At 39.1% G+C, this 16853-nt stretch overlaps 1 protein-coding gene across 5 annotated transcripts in view; it reads right to left on the minus strand.

Annotated features, from left to right (window-relative positions):
• Positions 1-16853, minus strand: part of LOC140453638 (disks large-associated protein 2-like) — a 723320-nt gene that overhangs the window by 150447 nt on the left and 556020 nt on the right. The window lies entirely within an intron of this gene.

Consider the following 16853-nt stretch of genomic DNA (forward strand, 5'->3'; position numbering starts at 1 on the left):
ACAAACATCTAGAATTGGGATATGTGAGTCCAAATTTAGTGAGTAATCCTGCTGGGATATCACCATACATCAAGCAGGCAGCAAACACAATACCATAGGGAGTCCCAAATATCTTATTTGACATTTCTAATGTCACACTTCCTGATCAAGGGCTTATGCTCGAAACGTCAATTCTCCTGCTCCTCGGACGCTGCCTGACCTGCTGTGCTTTCCAAGCGATATGCTCTCATTTCTGATATGGTCCATAATGCACAGACCTTATGGCTGTTGTTATTTGAGCACTGATGCAGGAGGTGGATGCTGTGGTCAGAATTTTCTCCACTCACTGCGACAAGTGGACAGAACATTGATTTAATCTCTTCTTAGATGGACAGCATCTCTTGCAATGCATCACCCTTTCAGGATGACAATGAATTGTCAGCATAAATTGTATTGGAGCTCAAATTTATAATCTTTCCATCAGGGATATGAGGCAGATCTTTTGAGTCAGGCTGCAATTTGGTAATTTATGCAGTACCATGAAAGATATCTGCTTAGGGACATAGCATTTATCTTTATTGCCTGGATGGTTATCTCCTAGGGTGGAAGTGTATATTTTATATGAACTTCCTTGATATTGATCCTGTTGAAAGCAGTGCCTTGTCAAATATCATCCAGGCAATGAAGACTTTAACCCACAGTATCAACTTTGGAGAAGTATGTATCATTACATTTATTAAAGTTCTCATATTTCAGCATTGCAATGAAAAGGTTTTGTTCCAAATTACAGCTGATAATAGCAAATATTCCACTGCAGAGAAGCACTCCATTAATACATTAATGATCTGCCTAAGCTTGTTTCAGCCTGTGAAAGCGAAGAAGGAATTAATAAATTTAATTCCCACAGAATAGCAAATTTAACATTCTATTACCAGGGCACAATTAATAATAAAGGGGATGTCATTTAGGACTGAGATGAGAAGCATTTCTTTTTTACACAGAGAGTGATGAATCTTTGAAATGCATAACTTAGAGGGTTGTAGAACCTCAGTTTTGTGAATATTTAAAGTAGAGGTTGATAATTTATCCATGACATAAAGGGTTATGGGGATAATGTGGGTAAAAGAACCTGAAGTATTCAATTAGTAATGATTATATTAAATGGCATAGCAGGCTTGATGGGCTGAATGGCTTACTCCTGTTTCCATGTTTGTAAATCTGGCTTGATAGGCCATTTACTTAATTTAATAAGTGAGTCTTTCACTCAAATCTAAGCATGCAGTGCTGAAGATTTGGTTTTTAAAAATAAAACCGAAGTTTATTATACAAAAGAAAGTCAGGTAAAATGATCCATTTACACATTTAAAAGATTTAAAAACATACTCTCAAAATACAATCCAATCTACCTTAACACCATCATGTTATTGTACTCAAACACTAGAGAGAGTTTCTTTCTCTGTCACATCTACAGGTTTAACATTTTTTTTTGCTTTCAATTCCTGGTCTTGTGAGTTCAGTAACCTCTTTCTTGAATAGTCATTATAAATAAGCTTAGACTTTCTCAACATCAAACTAACCCTTCAGGGTTCGAACCAAATACTCCTGATTTGGAACTCTGTAGCTAAAGTCTTTACACTATCTATTTTCCAACAGTTCTAAACTGTTTCACATATTTAATACAGACCCAAGACCTCTGCATACTAACAAAAATCCAAATTAGGGGGTTCCACTCCACACAAAAAGAATCCTGATCCTTTAAATGATAGCAAGCTAATGCTCTTCAATGTTATCGCTGTGTGCTTGCAAAACTCTGTATATTTATAAAAATGCAAACAAATTCTGATTATCACCCCAGTACGTGTCTCTCTCTTTCACACTGGGTTTTTAAAAAAAATGGCTCCTGAAAACTTAAGGAGTAAATTATTAAACCACTTCATACACACAAACCAAAACCCACATGCCACTAGTTACAAATACAAATACAAACTAATGAAATTAAAATGTATATAAATCACACATATTACATCACACAAGGAACTCAAGTTATGAATAATTATGATATCACGATTAATAGCTTCAAAAATAAAAAATATTCCGTGAGGATTGCTGGAGTCCTCATGCTATGGGATATAAAAATAAAAATTGCATGATTCAAGGAGTGTAACACTTCCAAACATCCAGTATAAGTACTGTAACTTGGGTAAGAAGTCAGATTTTCTATTTCTTGCTGACCTTCAAGGAAACTGCACTCTAGATGTGAGGATGTTCCTTATCATGCTCCCATTACACTGTGAAATAAATTGTGAAATACATTTGAGAAGGTAATCTTGAGATAGATTGACAACGCAGCATTATTTCACACTGTGTTACCAAATAATAGAGTACAAGAATGCTGTGATTCCTCATGTTGAATTCACATCCTCCACCCTATTATTGAGGACAGCACCAATTAAAAATTTGGTACTTCCTCTAATACAGACAAAAAAGTCAGATCATACTGTATACTTTCAATTCCAACTTCTACCATCTCCTTTTCCTCTCCCATTTTACTTTGCGTCCTCACAATCCTGGTTGATCACTCTTCTCCACCATATCCAATCCTCAGGAATGGGATGGACAATTGGAGGGAGGTTATCTCACCTTTCCATTCTATCAGTGAGAAGAAAAACGAGAGTGCAAACCAAATTATATCATGTGTGTCAATGCCTTTGGTAAAATACTGGTCAGAAGTTACCAAGAATACAATAATCATTCAAGTTTGATGTAAGGGTTAGTATTTCAATTCTTGCCCTCTTCCAGGGTGCAAATGCAAAATATAAATTGACACATCAATGCCGTACCAACAAAGTGTAAATCTTTTGTAGATGCTGGTTTTTGAATAAGTTGCAAAAATACAATCCAGTCTGATCTTCAAGTGAATGTGAATGAATCCATGGTATTATATGAAAGAGCAAGTGCTTCTCCCTTGTGTCGTAGCCAATACTTACCCTTCAGTCAACATCACTGAAACAAATCAGCTGGTGTCATTTGTGGAACCTTGCTGTGTAGAAATTGGCTTCTTGCCTTTTCCACATTACAGTTGTGCCTCAACTTCAAAGTTACTTAATTGGCTGTGAAGCACTTAGGGACATCATGAGATTCAAGTCTTTGTTTTAATCTTAATGATATCGTCAAAAGTAACTTCTTCTCCTCTAGGCATTTTATGGGTTTGATTTTATTCCAAGCTCAATTTTCCTGCACATTCAGCATTTTATGAAACACAGCGATGGCTATTAGTGAACAAGGCACAAAAACTTGACAAGGTGATCTTAGAAGTTACGATTTTTTTTAATGTGTCAGAATATGGACGAATACAGCAGAATTTGCAAGATACATAATGAGTGAAACAAGATGGATTGTGCTTGGATCAGGATTTCTAAATAATACGTAATAAGATGACAAGTCTGCAATATGCATTTTTATTCTTCCATGACATAAATTCTAACAAAAATATCTTGCATTAAAACTGCTGTTTATAAGCCCAGAATTCTTGACCCACACTTTTTCAATCTTCTCCAATTTGTACTGGCTCCTTCTCTTTTTTTTATAACAAACATGGTCTAGCTGATAAAGATGTTGTCTAAACACACAATGAATAGTCTGATGTACGATTTGCAAAATATATTATTGTTATTTTGTAACTAAATTGCTAAAAGAAAACTAAATGGAGATGGGTTAATGCTGTGAAGGATTACTGTTTTAAAAATCAGAAACTAATTCTGGAATAGTGGCATAAATTACCTTATTCTAAGAGGAATTGGGAAAACACTTGGAAAAAAATGGAATAAGATATCTTTACAGTTTGGTTTAAGACAGGTAGGGTAAAACATTAAGTTTTATTTTCAGTTCAATTAAAAAAAAACACTAAAATTTTAGTTGAGAAGAATCAAGACTGAAGTTCAGAAGCAAGATTTTATTTTCTCTCTCAGTAAGTTTCAGTACAGGGGAAACCAGCACTGCAACAAGCAGTGTTCCTTTCTCCTCATTTGTTAAGCTTCTAAGCCAGAAGAGTTTAAGACAATAATTTTCAGCTTGTTCAAACTGAAATAGTTTAGGACATCAAAAGTGTAAAGGTTAATGCTGTTAGACCTGGAGCAATTGTAAAGTTGTCTCTACTGAGAAAGAGAAACTAATAGGAATCAGTTAAAAGAACAAACTTGGAGATGAGCTAAGAGAATAATTTCAATGGATCTGAGTCTTTGCTACAGATAGTGTTGGGAAATGAGATGAAACAGTGTTTAATGTTTGTGTTAAGATATCACCAACTGTTTTACATACATGTAGTAATTTCATTCATCTGCTTTTTTTCATTTTTGTAATATACTTATGTTCTGTCATTAAAGAACATCTGCAACCTTGTGAATCTGTTTCAATAACTAAGCACCATGCAAACCAACTAAAGAAAATGAATCTTAATTGTGTGACCTTTCAGGCCAGTGTTCATTCAGAAATCTGACATTTCTTGTAGAACCATCAGTTTGGATCATAACAAGAGTGTGACTGATATTTGAGTTTATTCATTCAAGACAGAAGAGAGACATTTGCAACATATAATAAAAACAACTTTCTTTCAACAGAAGTACGTGCTTTAAAAAAGAAATGAAGCCTCAATGAGCAAAAGTAGCAACCGCTGCGACACTCAAACATGGGGAGGCAAGGTGGCTCAGTGATTAGCAATGCTGCCTCACAGCCCTAGGGACCTGGGTTTGATTCCACCCTCAGGCCACTGTCTGTGTGGAGCCTGCACTCTCTCCCTGTATCTGTGTGGGTTTCATCATGGTTCTCCGGTTTTCTCCCACAGTCCAAAGTTGCGCAAATGAGGGGGATTGGCCATGCTAAATTGCCCAAAATGTCCAGGGACATATACGTTAGATGGATTAGCTACGAGAAATGCATGATTACAGTGGTGGAGTGGGTCTGGGTGGGAGGCTCTTCAGAGTGTCAGTGTGGGCTTGATGGACTGAATGGCCTTCTTCCACATTGTCCGAATTTTATGATTCCAATACTGAACCTGAAGGGACCGGTTCAAATGTCAACCCTTGATGTTTGCTGAATTGCATTCTATGTCCAATGATGTTGGTGGGTCACATCAATCAAGGTGCATTTTGCTATATTCTCTTCAATAATGATTCTTGAAGGAAAGTGTATCATGAAGAGAAGGACAGGAATTGGTCCCTGTCATAATGGTCCTGCGGTCAAACAATCTGCCAGTCAGGCCTATGCTTGCATATGTAGAATGATTATGGCTGGGAATTAAAGTGAGATTAATTAGATAATTCCTACAATGTACAATACTGTGAATGAGCCTCAAATGTGCTGCATGATTCTATGATTATATTCAAGCAATTTACTATAGGCTTGCTGTCACCTGTACCCCAGCAAATGTTAAAGCCTTTGGGAAGATGGCGACAGGCTGGACAAAAGATAACCTTGAAAATTCAAGTAATTCAATACATTCTAAGATCTAGATAGTTAGATTGTGAAAGTTCAACCAAAGTTCTCTTGCTTTTTGACAAGCCCTAAAACAGTCTCCACACAAATTGTGCAATCATTTAAGACCCATTTGATATTGGACGAGTAGTAAATTCCTTCTGGAGAGAGTTAAGGGAAGTACGTCTTCTGTACCTACCTGAAGACCATGTGAATGTGCAACAATAGAGGGTTATTACTGCATCAGTGATTCCTGATCTCAACAAAAAATACTGAAGGACTCCTTTCCAATAAATCCTGAACTCTGAGATCACTAGGAGCATCCCCTCAGTTTACAGTTGTGAAGTGTGTCATAATTAATTAATAATAATGGATTGTAACTCAAGATCTATTTAATTATTGTTATTTTTAAAGGTATTTCAAAGACATGCAAAGTGGTGCAGGGAAACAGCTAAAAAACAAATAATTTAACAGGGGTGAACAGCAAAAACATTAAGATGACTTCCTCATAGCTCAAGAACTGCTCTACCTAAAGGAAATTCAACATGACTTTAAGAAGAATACTTTTAGAGAGTGTTGCTGGCTAGGCCAGTATTTCTTGTTTATCTCTGGCTGCCCAGAGGACAGGTCAGAGTCAACTACATTGCTGTGGGGTGTGGAAACACATGGAGATCACACCAGGTAAAGATGATAGATTTTGTTCTCTGAAGAACAGTAGTGAACCAGATGGATTTTTATGACAATCGACAATTACATGATCGCCTTTAGGCCAGGTTTTTTTTCAATGATCCAGATTGATTTTGTGAAAGTAAAACATAAGATTCAATTGAGCTTAAACTTTACTATTGGTGATTTGAATAACTGTGTGTTTAATGCTTTTGTCTGAAATTTCCTTTCAATATTTGAGTGAACAGTTTATTTTAAACAAAATACATTTTGCATTATACTGTCCTCACTTAAAATATAGTCACTATATATTACACTAACATACAGTATGTTATGTTAAACATGTTTCATGACATTATATTCAAAGAATTTTAGAATCCCTAAAGTGTGGAAACAGGCCATTCACCCATTAAGTCCACACTGACTCTCTAAAGAACATTCCATCCAGACTCAACCCCTCACCCTTCCAATCCCTGTAACCCTGCATTTTCCAAGGCTAATGGTTAATCCACCTAACCTGCACATCCCTGGACACTATGGACAATGTAGCATTGCCAAACCACCCTAACCTGCACACCTTTGGTTTGTTGGAGTGTAAACCCCACAGAGACAGTCACCTGAGGCTGGTATCAAACCTGGGATCCTGATGCTGTGAGGCAGCAGTGCTAACCCCAGAGACACCATGCCACCCCATATATTATTATGTTAAATTGTAATATCACCTTTGTAGCCAAACACCTTTTACATATTTGGGCACACTATCTAGACTGTTACTTCACTATGGTCTAAAGGAGGTGTTGGAAGTGCTGTCTTTCAAATAAGTGATCATATCAAAGCCTATCAAAGCCTATATATGGTATATATACCGTATATACCGTGGATATATACGGTATCCACTTATAACTGGATACTGTATATAAGCAATGCATTGTGAAGAGTGCACAATCAACTGAAGTACTATATAGTGAAAGTTATATGAATGTTGCAACTTAAATGAGGGAGAATTTAATTAACATTTGATACATTCAGATGAATGTAAAAGATCTCATGACAGAGTATTATTATGTTAGTATACTTACATATTTATATTATTTAGTCTTGTTTTTAACTTACTGCAATGTGTTTTCTGCTTGTTGTAGGGTTTAGAGTATTTCGTGGTTATTGTGCATTACATGTTTTTAAACTCAAGGAGAATATAAGGGATTGAAAAGGTCTTGGAACTTCTATGTTTTCTGGGTTATTTTACATTATTTCTGTCATTCAATGTGTATCACAATTACTGTACTCACTTGAAGGTAACTACTGAATTTGTCATTCATAAACCACTCAGGTTTCACAGTTTGTTACATTGACAGAATCCGCTGCCTGAATGATCACTTTGTAAAATCACTGCTAGCTGGTTATTATTCAATAAGCAGGGAGAGGAAAATGAAAAAAGGCCCCAACAGAAGAATTAAATAAACAGAGAAGATCAGCAGCAGGCATTTATTGGATTATCTTTCACCTTGCATGGTTCCTGGCAAATTCACAGTAACATTCCTGAACTATTACATAGTTACAGGCACTCATTATTCTTGTTTATAGATGTTTATTCACAGAATGTGCCAAAGGTTGGCCACATCACAATACTTTAACTGATTAGCCTTCTGGACAGCAGCGGAATGAAGGTGAAAGAGATTACACACTTATAACTGGATACCGTATATAAGCAATGCATTGTGAAGAGTGCACAATCAACTGAAGTACTATATAGTGAAAGTTATATGAATGTTGCAACTTAAATGAGGGAGAATTTAATTAACATTTGATAACTAAAGCTTGATAAACTGCGACAGCATTAGGTCATTGGCAACATTTGACCTTTGGATCCAAGCTCTCCATTAAAGATCTGGGTACATGATCTAGACTGTCACTTCATTGAGGTGTTGATGAAGTACTGCACTGCTGGAAGTGCTCACTTTCAGATGTAAGTTTACAACAAGGTCCCATGTGCTCTCTCAGCTGAAGGTAAAAAATGACAATATTTGAAAAAGAGCAGGATAGTTCAGCCAGCAACACCACAATAGATTACCATTGCAATCATTTACTGTGCCTTTAATCACACAACCTTATGTTAAAAGAATGTTAAAAGCATTGTAGAATGCAAGATTTTATCTTTAAAAGGTTTTATCTTTATCTGATGCAAATATTCTGTGAAGTGCAATCTTGACTTCAGAAATGTATAAATAATGACATTTTTAAAAGTGATTAGCTGTTTGGCTACCCTCGGTCTTAACTCTGAATCATTCCCTTCTCCCCCATCTCAAAAATAGATGAGAAAGGTTCATCTGGAGCCTGCTTAGAATTTCTCAACTCCTGGCCAAGCAATGAACTGGAGGGAATCTGCTTGAAAATATTCAATGACTTCTGCCATGTAGATTGAGAAGCCCATAGAGTCTGTCCTTACTGTGCTTTCTTCCCTCAATGGGGTTCCTTTGCATCTTCCCCACCTCCCTGTTACAACTGGGACCCTCATTTCACAAAGGTACAAATGCTGATGTTAGATAATATTCAATTCAATATTGTACACTGAATAAGAGCCAATAATCCATTCTGGGCTTTGTCAAAAACATCAACTCTGGACATCATAATAGTTTATGCTTTCACCTGTTCAAAAGAATAGCAAGCAACCCAGTTTTCTTCAGAACTTATTAATATTGCAGGAATTCAAACTTTCAAAGCATGCAGTTCTCGCGAATCACACATCATCAGTGGGAATAAAAAAAAATTGTCACCTAGTCACGATGCACCTGTGATAATGATCCTGTAAGATTTCTCAAGCACCTAATGAGCCACTTAACTAGCATAAATGTCGAAAAGTTCATTTATCAAGATTTGCATTTTAAAAACATTATGTATAATAGCAGAACAAATGTTCCCTTTCATGGGATGTGGGTATCACTGGCAAGGTCAGTCTGTATTGTCCATGTCTAAATGCCTTGACCTTGAGGGGCTTGTTAAGCAATTTGAGAGGGCAGTTAAGAATCAACTGCATTGCTGTCACATGTAGGATAAATTCTGTTCCCTCAAGAAGTGGGGGGGGATGAAACTGATGTGATTTTATGACAGTTGATAATAGTTTCATGGTTGCCATTACAGAGATAATTGTCACACACTGAATGGGACTGTCCACAGCCTTAGTGTCACATTTCAAGCCTGAGCTTCTGACTGTCCATCCTTATCTACAGCAAATCCTTCTATTTTCACTGCCCAGTCCCTGCTTTGGCTATTGAAACCATCAACTTGCAAGGGCCAAAATACCTTTTGAGTAGATTTTCACAGGCCATTCAACCTATTCAGTCCACAATGAATTTCCAAAGGGCATCCCAACAGACCCACCCTATATGTGTATTTCCCATGGCTAATCCACCTAGCCTGCACATTCCTGGACACTATGGGCAAATCAGCAATGCCAATCTACCTAACCTACATAGCTTTGGACTGTGGGAAAAACCAGAGCACCCAGAGGAAACCTACGCAGAGACAGGGAATATATGCAAACTCCACACAGACAGTCAGTCATTTACTGGCTGCAGTGATGAACAAATGTTTGCTGAGACACTATGCATCCCACATGCAGTATTTAATAGAGGCCACAGGGGTCCCACTTGCTAGCTGGAGAGCTGTGAACTGTGAGAGAAATTCAAATGAGCAAGACCATGATTTCTGTTGGTCAGACAATCTGGGAGTCCTATGTACTGTCTGGGAGTCAGTTAGTTCAGTTGGCAGGATGGCTGGTCTGCAATACAGAGTGACGCCAACAGCACAAGTTCAAATCCTGCACCAGCTGATGCTACCATGAAGGTACCATCTTCTCAGCTTCTCCCTTCACTTGAACTATGGTGACCCTCAGGTTAACCTCACCACCAGCTGAGAGAGCCGTCTAGGACTATGGTAATTTCATTTTCACTTACTTGTCATTCCACTGTAGATGGGGTTGTGGATTCCTGTGGAAGTCCCATTGTGGTAGCTTCTAAAGGGACTGACCAGGAAATTGAAACTTCTGCTGGGAGATTCCTGGATGACTAAAACCATTCAAAGGTACCCATTTAAATCGGAACATTGGGAGGGGTCTGGATAAAATTAAGTCAATAGTTACCCAGGAAATGTTAGTCTATTGAATACACATTGTTATTCCTGAGTAATTATTCAATTGACCCTGTACTTACTTGATATGTCTTCAATTACAGCTCCCCAGACCACACCCCTCTGCCCTCCCCAGACCCTGACCTGACAACCCCAATCTCTCCCCCTCCTACCACAACCCAACATTCCGACCATGCTCCAGCCCCAACACCCTTCCCCCCGCCACCCCCCCCCCCCCCACCCCCACCCCCACCCCCACATTTCGGACCTCCTTTCCACTGCTTTGGACCTGCTGCCCCTGGCTCTGCCTTGGTCCTGATTTGACTCTTCAGCAAACATTTCCCTGTGATGTGAATACACTCCTCACCACCACCTTGCTTCCCCTGGTGACACCCAGACACCCATCCCTCCCCTGCCAGCACTGGATCTTCTATTTCGCAACCACTCTGATCTACCCTTAACACTGCAAGATGTCCCTGGCCTCCTCCCCACTTTCCACCCTGGCGCCATACTTCCTACCCATCATTCACCCTATCCCCCACACCATGTGGCACCCTAATCCACCTCGGACCTTAATCCTGATCAGAATCCCCTATCAGAAAAATGCAGAACTCTCTCAAATGGGACCCATTGTCTTTCAGAGTCAGCAAGTGAGCATTCCATCTCCAATATATGGAATTATATACATGCGTAAATAAAACAGGAGTTGCAAAGTTTTTGATGCTGACTCAGTTGCCTCCTTCTGATGTCTCTAGATAAGAAGAATAATTTCAGTGCTGACAGTTTGTTTATTTCACATAGGTCTCATGAAACTTCCTTCAATGTGGTCAGGTGACCAGTGCAGCTAATTTATGTCCATGTTTCTTCATTGTTGAAAGAGGTAGGCCTGAAAGCTTTCACAAAGTGTTTACGTTAGAGAATGGTTGGTCTCAATGAGAGTACACCAGGCATTCTGGATAATTTGAGGTTGTCCATATATCGAAATAAATATCCTTTAATTTGTCCTTTCTGAGGAAGACAATGCACAACAGAAGGGTGGAGAAAAGTCAAGTCACGAGAAGCTGGAGGTGTGTACATCCACTGCCAACTTCCAACCAACTCTAATGTGGCATGACAGTGTGGAAGGTTAGATTCTGCAAGAGAGGAGGACTGCAGCAGTTCATGAAGGCAGATTAACCACCACATCCAAGGACAGTTAAGGATACACAATACCCATATCCCATGAATGAATGAAGAGAAAGCAGGGTCAGATGTAGAACCTTCTATTTGCCAATGGCAATAGCATTCAGTTACTTTGTCAAATTCTCCTCCTCTCCCTCCTTCCAGTCATGTTACAAAAGTATGGACATGGTAGATTAGTGACCAACAGTACCTCCTTCTTCACTAAGCAGCTCCACTGCTCTGTCTCCGGTCAGCCAACAGGAAGTCTGAAAGCTCTGTTCCATCACTTGGGCAAGTTTTTCTGCTACCACATTTATCGTGCTAGTCTCAGGGTTTTGCCAGACACCTGAGCAACTGTGACAAAATCTGAAAGATTCCACATCCAAAATGAGCAATTCTTGCTCAAGTGACTGTATCCTTTTGGTGCTCCTGCAAAGGCAACAAATATCTGCCCGATTCCTCATAACAAACTTCTGAATCCAGGCACAGCAAGGGGAGTGAACTCATGCACACTAGACACAGCAGCAAATTCAGTAAGGGTTCAAAGAAAGATCTGCTGTTAGATAGTGCTTTTCACAACCGCAGGACGCACTCAACAGCCAATGAAGTACATTTGAAATGCATGCATCAATTCATCAGACAGGGCAAACCAACTCATCCCAACTGGAAAATCTCCCATTTCTTGTCTGAATGTTAGGTCCTATACACATATCCTCTGAAGGGCACATGAGACATGTGCAATTATTCTTTCCATTATAGCATATTCATGTTTAGGGCAAGCAGTAGACTGAAGGGCCTCAGGCAGCACAATCCCCCAACAGGCTTTTAGATGCTAAGTACAGCAATGTCAATCTCAGCTTCCAAAGCTACCTAGGAATTGACTGTTTTGTATCTTCTGCCTGACAGAAGAGCTTGGAAGAGATTATAACCAGGGTGGGAGGGACCTTTGATGATGCTGGCTGCCTTTCCAAGGAGTCAATGGATGGTAGATTGGCTTGCATGATGTACTGGGTTGTGTTCACAACTCTCTGTAGTTTCTTACGGTCTGGGCAGAGCAGTCGCTGTATCAAGCTGGGATGCATCCAGATAGAATGATTTCTATAGTGCATCAACAAAAGTTGGTGAGAGTCCTTATGGACATGCCGGATTTCTCTCCTGAGGAAGTAAAAGCGCTATTGTGCCTTCTTGACCATACCGTCAATGTGGGTGGTCAAGGACAGATTATTGGTGATGTACACTCATAGGAACTTGATGCTTTGGACCATCTTCACCTCAGCTCCATTGATGTAGATAGGACTGTGCCTTCCTCCTTGCTTCCTGAAGTCAATGACCAGCTCTTTAGTTTTGCTAACTGGACCAGCAGCAAATATTCCATAATTTACCTTGAGTGAGATTGACAATATGCACAGTAAGTGGGGCAGATTTCTTCTGGCCAGCAGAAATTCAGTTCATACCACTGAATTTAGTTAACTCTGAGTTCTGTTAAAAGAAATGCAGATGACAAACACTTTCTCAAAAAAACTTGAAAATAAGGATATAGCTGGCATTTAAAGGTTTTATTCTACTGTTTTGGCTTCACTGTCAATGAAATTTTCACCATCTTGGATAAGAATAAATTCTGGAAAATTTTACCAAAATGGTGTTTCATGCAGATATCACGAGAAACCCAATAAGCTCAGGTAAGATGGAGAGGGCTATAACACACCAAAATTGATCCTGGTAGTTGTCCAGGCCTATGACTGGCAAATCATTGACTGTGTATGACAAAGGTTACCTTGAATGAACAGTGTTGGCCTGATAATTTTGTGACCCACATTATTTCGTCTTAAGAGAAGGTGAATCTGATCATTGCCTAATTATTTTCATCTGCAGCACAGAAGAAAAAAAAAACAAAAGAATTTGGCATCCAGGGCTGTTGGTAACAGTAATTTGTGAAGATGAAGATGATGAGTGATTTATCATCATATATATCGAGGAAGATACAGCAAAAACTGTTTTGTTGCCACAATCCATGGCCATTTAATTCTGCTTCTCGTGAAAATCTGGTACCTTCAGCGCTGAGGTGACAAGCATGCTGCCAGAAATATGAGTGCCAGCTAATTTATTTTACAAAAACATTTCTAAAGTTGAAACGGTTGCTGGTGACAGTCCAGGAACCGAGATGCAATATTTTATTTATATTAAACAAGTAGTTAAAAAAAGTTCACTTTTTGTTCATGTTTAATAATCTGCCCATGCATCATTCATTATTCATACCAGTTGGGATAGCTACTAAGTATTCCCAGCTGGCTTTACATTATTTATTCAAAAAGAAAGTTCACTCCATGTTCAAGTTTTATAGTCTGACCTTGTATCATTCATTACTGCTACTGAGGTAGGCTTTTCATCTAACTATTCTCATCTGGTTTTACATCAGAGACAAGAGTGATGATGTATCCGATATCATATCACAGTGCACTGGAGAGTACTGTGATCTTGAGTTCAGTGGATATAAAAATCACGAGAGATGTAAATTAGGCTGCTGATTCAGAATAGGGTGAAAGTGAGGACTGCAGATGCTGGAGATTAGAGTCAAGATTAGAGTGGTGCTGGAAATGCACAGCAGGTCAGGCAGCATCTAAGGAGCAGGAAAATCGGGCCTCCTGCCCGAACATCGATTTTCCTGCTCCTCAGATGCTGCCTGACCTGCTGTGCATTTCCAGCACCATTCTAATATTGACTCAGAATCACCAATTTTCCATGATTACACAGAGCCTGATCTACCCCACTGCCTGAAGGTGACAGAAGTGCAATGCTTTAGTACAGCCAACATTGTCTTCACATTTCCCAGTTGTCAAATGACACCTGAATGCAGGCTTTCACAATTATTATTTTCTCTTTCAGTGCACTCACTAGCTAAGCCAGTGTTTATTGCCCATTCCTAATTGCTCAGAGAGCAGTTAAGAGTCAACCACTTTGCTGTGGGTCTGGAGTTATATGTAGGCCAGACCAGATAACGATGACAGATTTCATTCCCCAAAGGACATCAGTGAACCAGATGGGTTTTCCAACAATCGACATTGGCTTAGTGGTCATCATTAGACCCTTAATTCCTTATTCTTTATTGAACTCAAATTCTAATATCTGCTGTGGTGGGAGGTGAACCTGGTCCCCAGAATATTAGCTGATTTTTTTGATTAATAGTCTAATGATAATAACACTCGGCCATCTCCTCCCCATAAATTATATATGATCCTGAACTTGCAGCACAACAGCAGGTCATTCTGTCCAGTTGGTCTGTGCTAGTGGTTGTGCTTCACATGAGCTTAAACAAAATAGAAGTAACAAAACTAATTTTGTCAAAATTATATCCCTTATAGGCACTGGGCAACAAATGGTGTAGAGGTCCAGTGATACAAGATGGGATATAAATTCACTTAACTAGATTCATGAAATCACATTCTTTTAGCACTAAGTTAGAAAAGTATAATAATTTAATGATTCTTTTGCTTTTATATGGAATCAACTACCACAGATCTATATTCCCATGACACAAAACACATTCCCATGCTACAAAACCTTTGAGCGATGCCATGCAAAAGCTGCTTTTTGTGTGAGTATGTGAAGCTGAGAAATGTCACATTTTCTAGCCTGACAAAACCAATTCTCATGAACAAAATTACAAGTTTGAGATGTACAAAATGGCTGAGCTATTTATCTTGCCCATCGCTTTGTTCCTGTACTCACCCTTCCTGTTCAATGCTGTGATAGCATTTCACCATTAACTAGGCAGAGCTCTCAACCTCGCAATGTTGGCAACGTGAATGCAAATCCTTTGCAGTTTGAAAATAAAACACAACTTCACGCAAAAAAAAAAGATTGAATAAATTCCCCTCGACTTGAATGAATGAGAAGGCTGGAGCTGCTTACATTTGCAGGAACACAGCTGATGTGTGGATGGAGGTAATGTGAGCAGTTTGCAATCAGCTACAGCAGATTACGCTGCTCAGGAGATCCCTGAGAAGGGTAATTAATCCCACTACTAGTCTCGAGCTCCTTTCAGCCCACAAGGCCATGCTGTATAAGACTGCTCAGGTTTAAAGAGCGTCATTAAAAAAATGATTATTTAGAAGGGGAAGAAAGCTCTGTGCCACACTCTCTGTATGCTATCTGCAATCAGTTTTCATCCTTGACAATTTAATCCAACAGAATGCTGTGAAATTGTGCTTTCCTGAGTACCCAGGCAACACTGCAAATTTGGGTTGATATTAAGACTTAATGAATGAGGTGTGTATTCTCAATGGGTGGTAAATCAGCAGACGCCCGCTGATTAGGAATGTATCTGCACATATAGATGACAATGAGGATGATTTATGTAATTTTCAGGCAATGTGAGAAATGTTTAACATCCCACCTATACAATGTCCCCGAGCGATTTCAGCAGCAGGGCAGTTACAGCCGGCTGTCTGTGCATCAGGAATGGATATTTGAAGCATAAATTAGCAATGGTTTTTAGTTCTCCAAATCAGTTCAAAGGGTAAAGTAATGGAGACATCAACAGCAGCAGCAAGAAAGACCCATGGTCCATCTCAAGAACCTTTTTAACAAGGGCTGTCACTAAACTTGAACTTTCAGATAAGGAAGTTGCAAGGCACCAGGGTTTTGGATTCTTGTTTGTTATGAAATGCCACCTCCACAGACACAGTCTGGTTTGGTGCCCTCAATGAGTGATAAACAGCTTCCTGCCACACACTATTCTAGTATATGTAGGGAAACTATATTTCTTTTTTGGAGAATGTTCAAGATATCAGAGGCCCAGGGAACAAAATTCAAGGACAACTTCACTCCTTTAAAAGGGAGGTGTGGAGGAAATGAAGGAAAAAAAGAAACTCAATTTTAAATTTAAAACAAAAACAGGCATTACATCAGTCTTTTGGGCATGGCTTCCCTTTAAAGTTCTATGATGCTCAAAATTACGATTCTCCCCCTCTCATCAGGTGGCTTTTATCAGAATGCAGAGACCATCGTGATAAATAACTGTGATGAACAAAGTCTCTCCCCTCCCCTTCTCCTAAGCAGCTATTCTCACAGGATGAGCTCCAGGTATGTTGCCAAATTAAGACTTTTCTAATAGGACCCATTCACACTTATTTTCATTTCCCCAATGCTGCCTCCTCATGTAAGACTTCCAAGTAAATGCAGAGACAAGGCTTGGGATACATAACACCAGAATCTGGATGTAAGAATGATAACACCAACAAAAGAAGCATGGATAAATCCAAAATCAAATCTGGATAAGACACTGAGCCTTTCTTCGCTATGGTATGTAGTTGCCATGGTAGTCAGTTACGTGCACCACACGATTTTTAATGCTTCCACTGTATAATATTCATTCCAAAAACAAATTGGCTGGAGAAAGCTCTACTTTTTTTGAGAACATACCCATTAATTAATAATGGAAAGCAGTGAAGCAG

The sequence above is a fragment of the Chiloscyllium punctatum genome, chromosome 27, assembly GCF_047496795.1.
Source record: "Chiloscyllium punctatum isolate Juve2018m chromosome 27, sChiPun1.3, whole genome shotgun sequence".
Taxonomy (NCBI): Eukaryota; Metazoa; Chordata; class Chondrichthyes; order Orectolobiformes; family Hemiscylliidae; genus Chiloscyllium; species Chiloscyllium punctatum.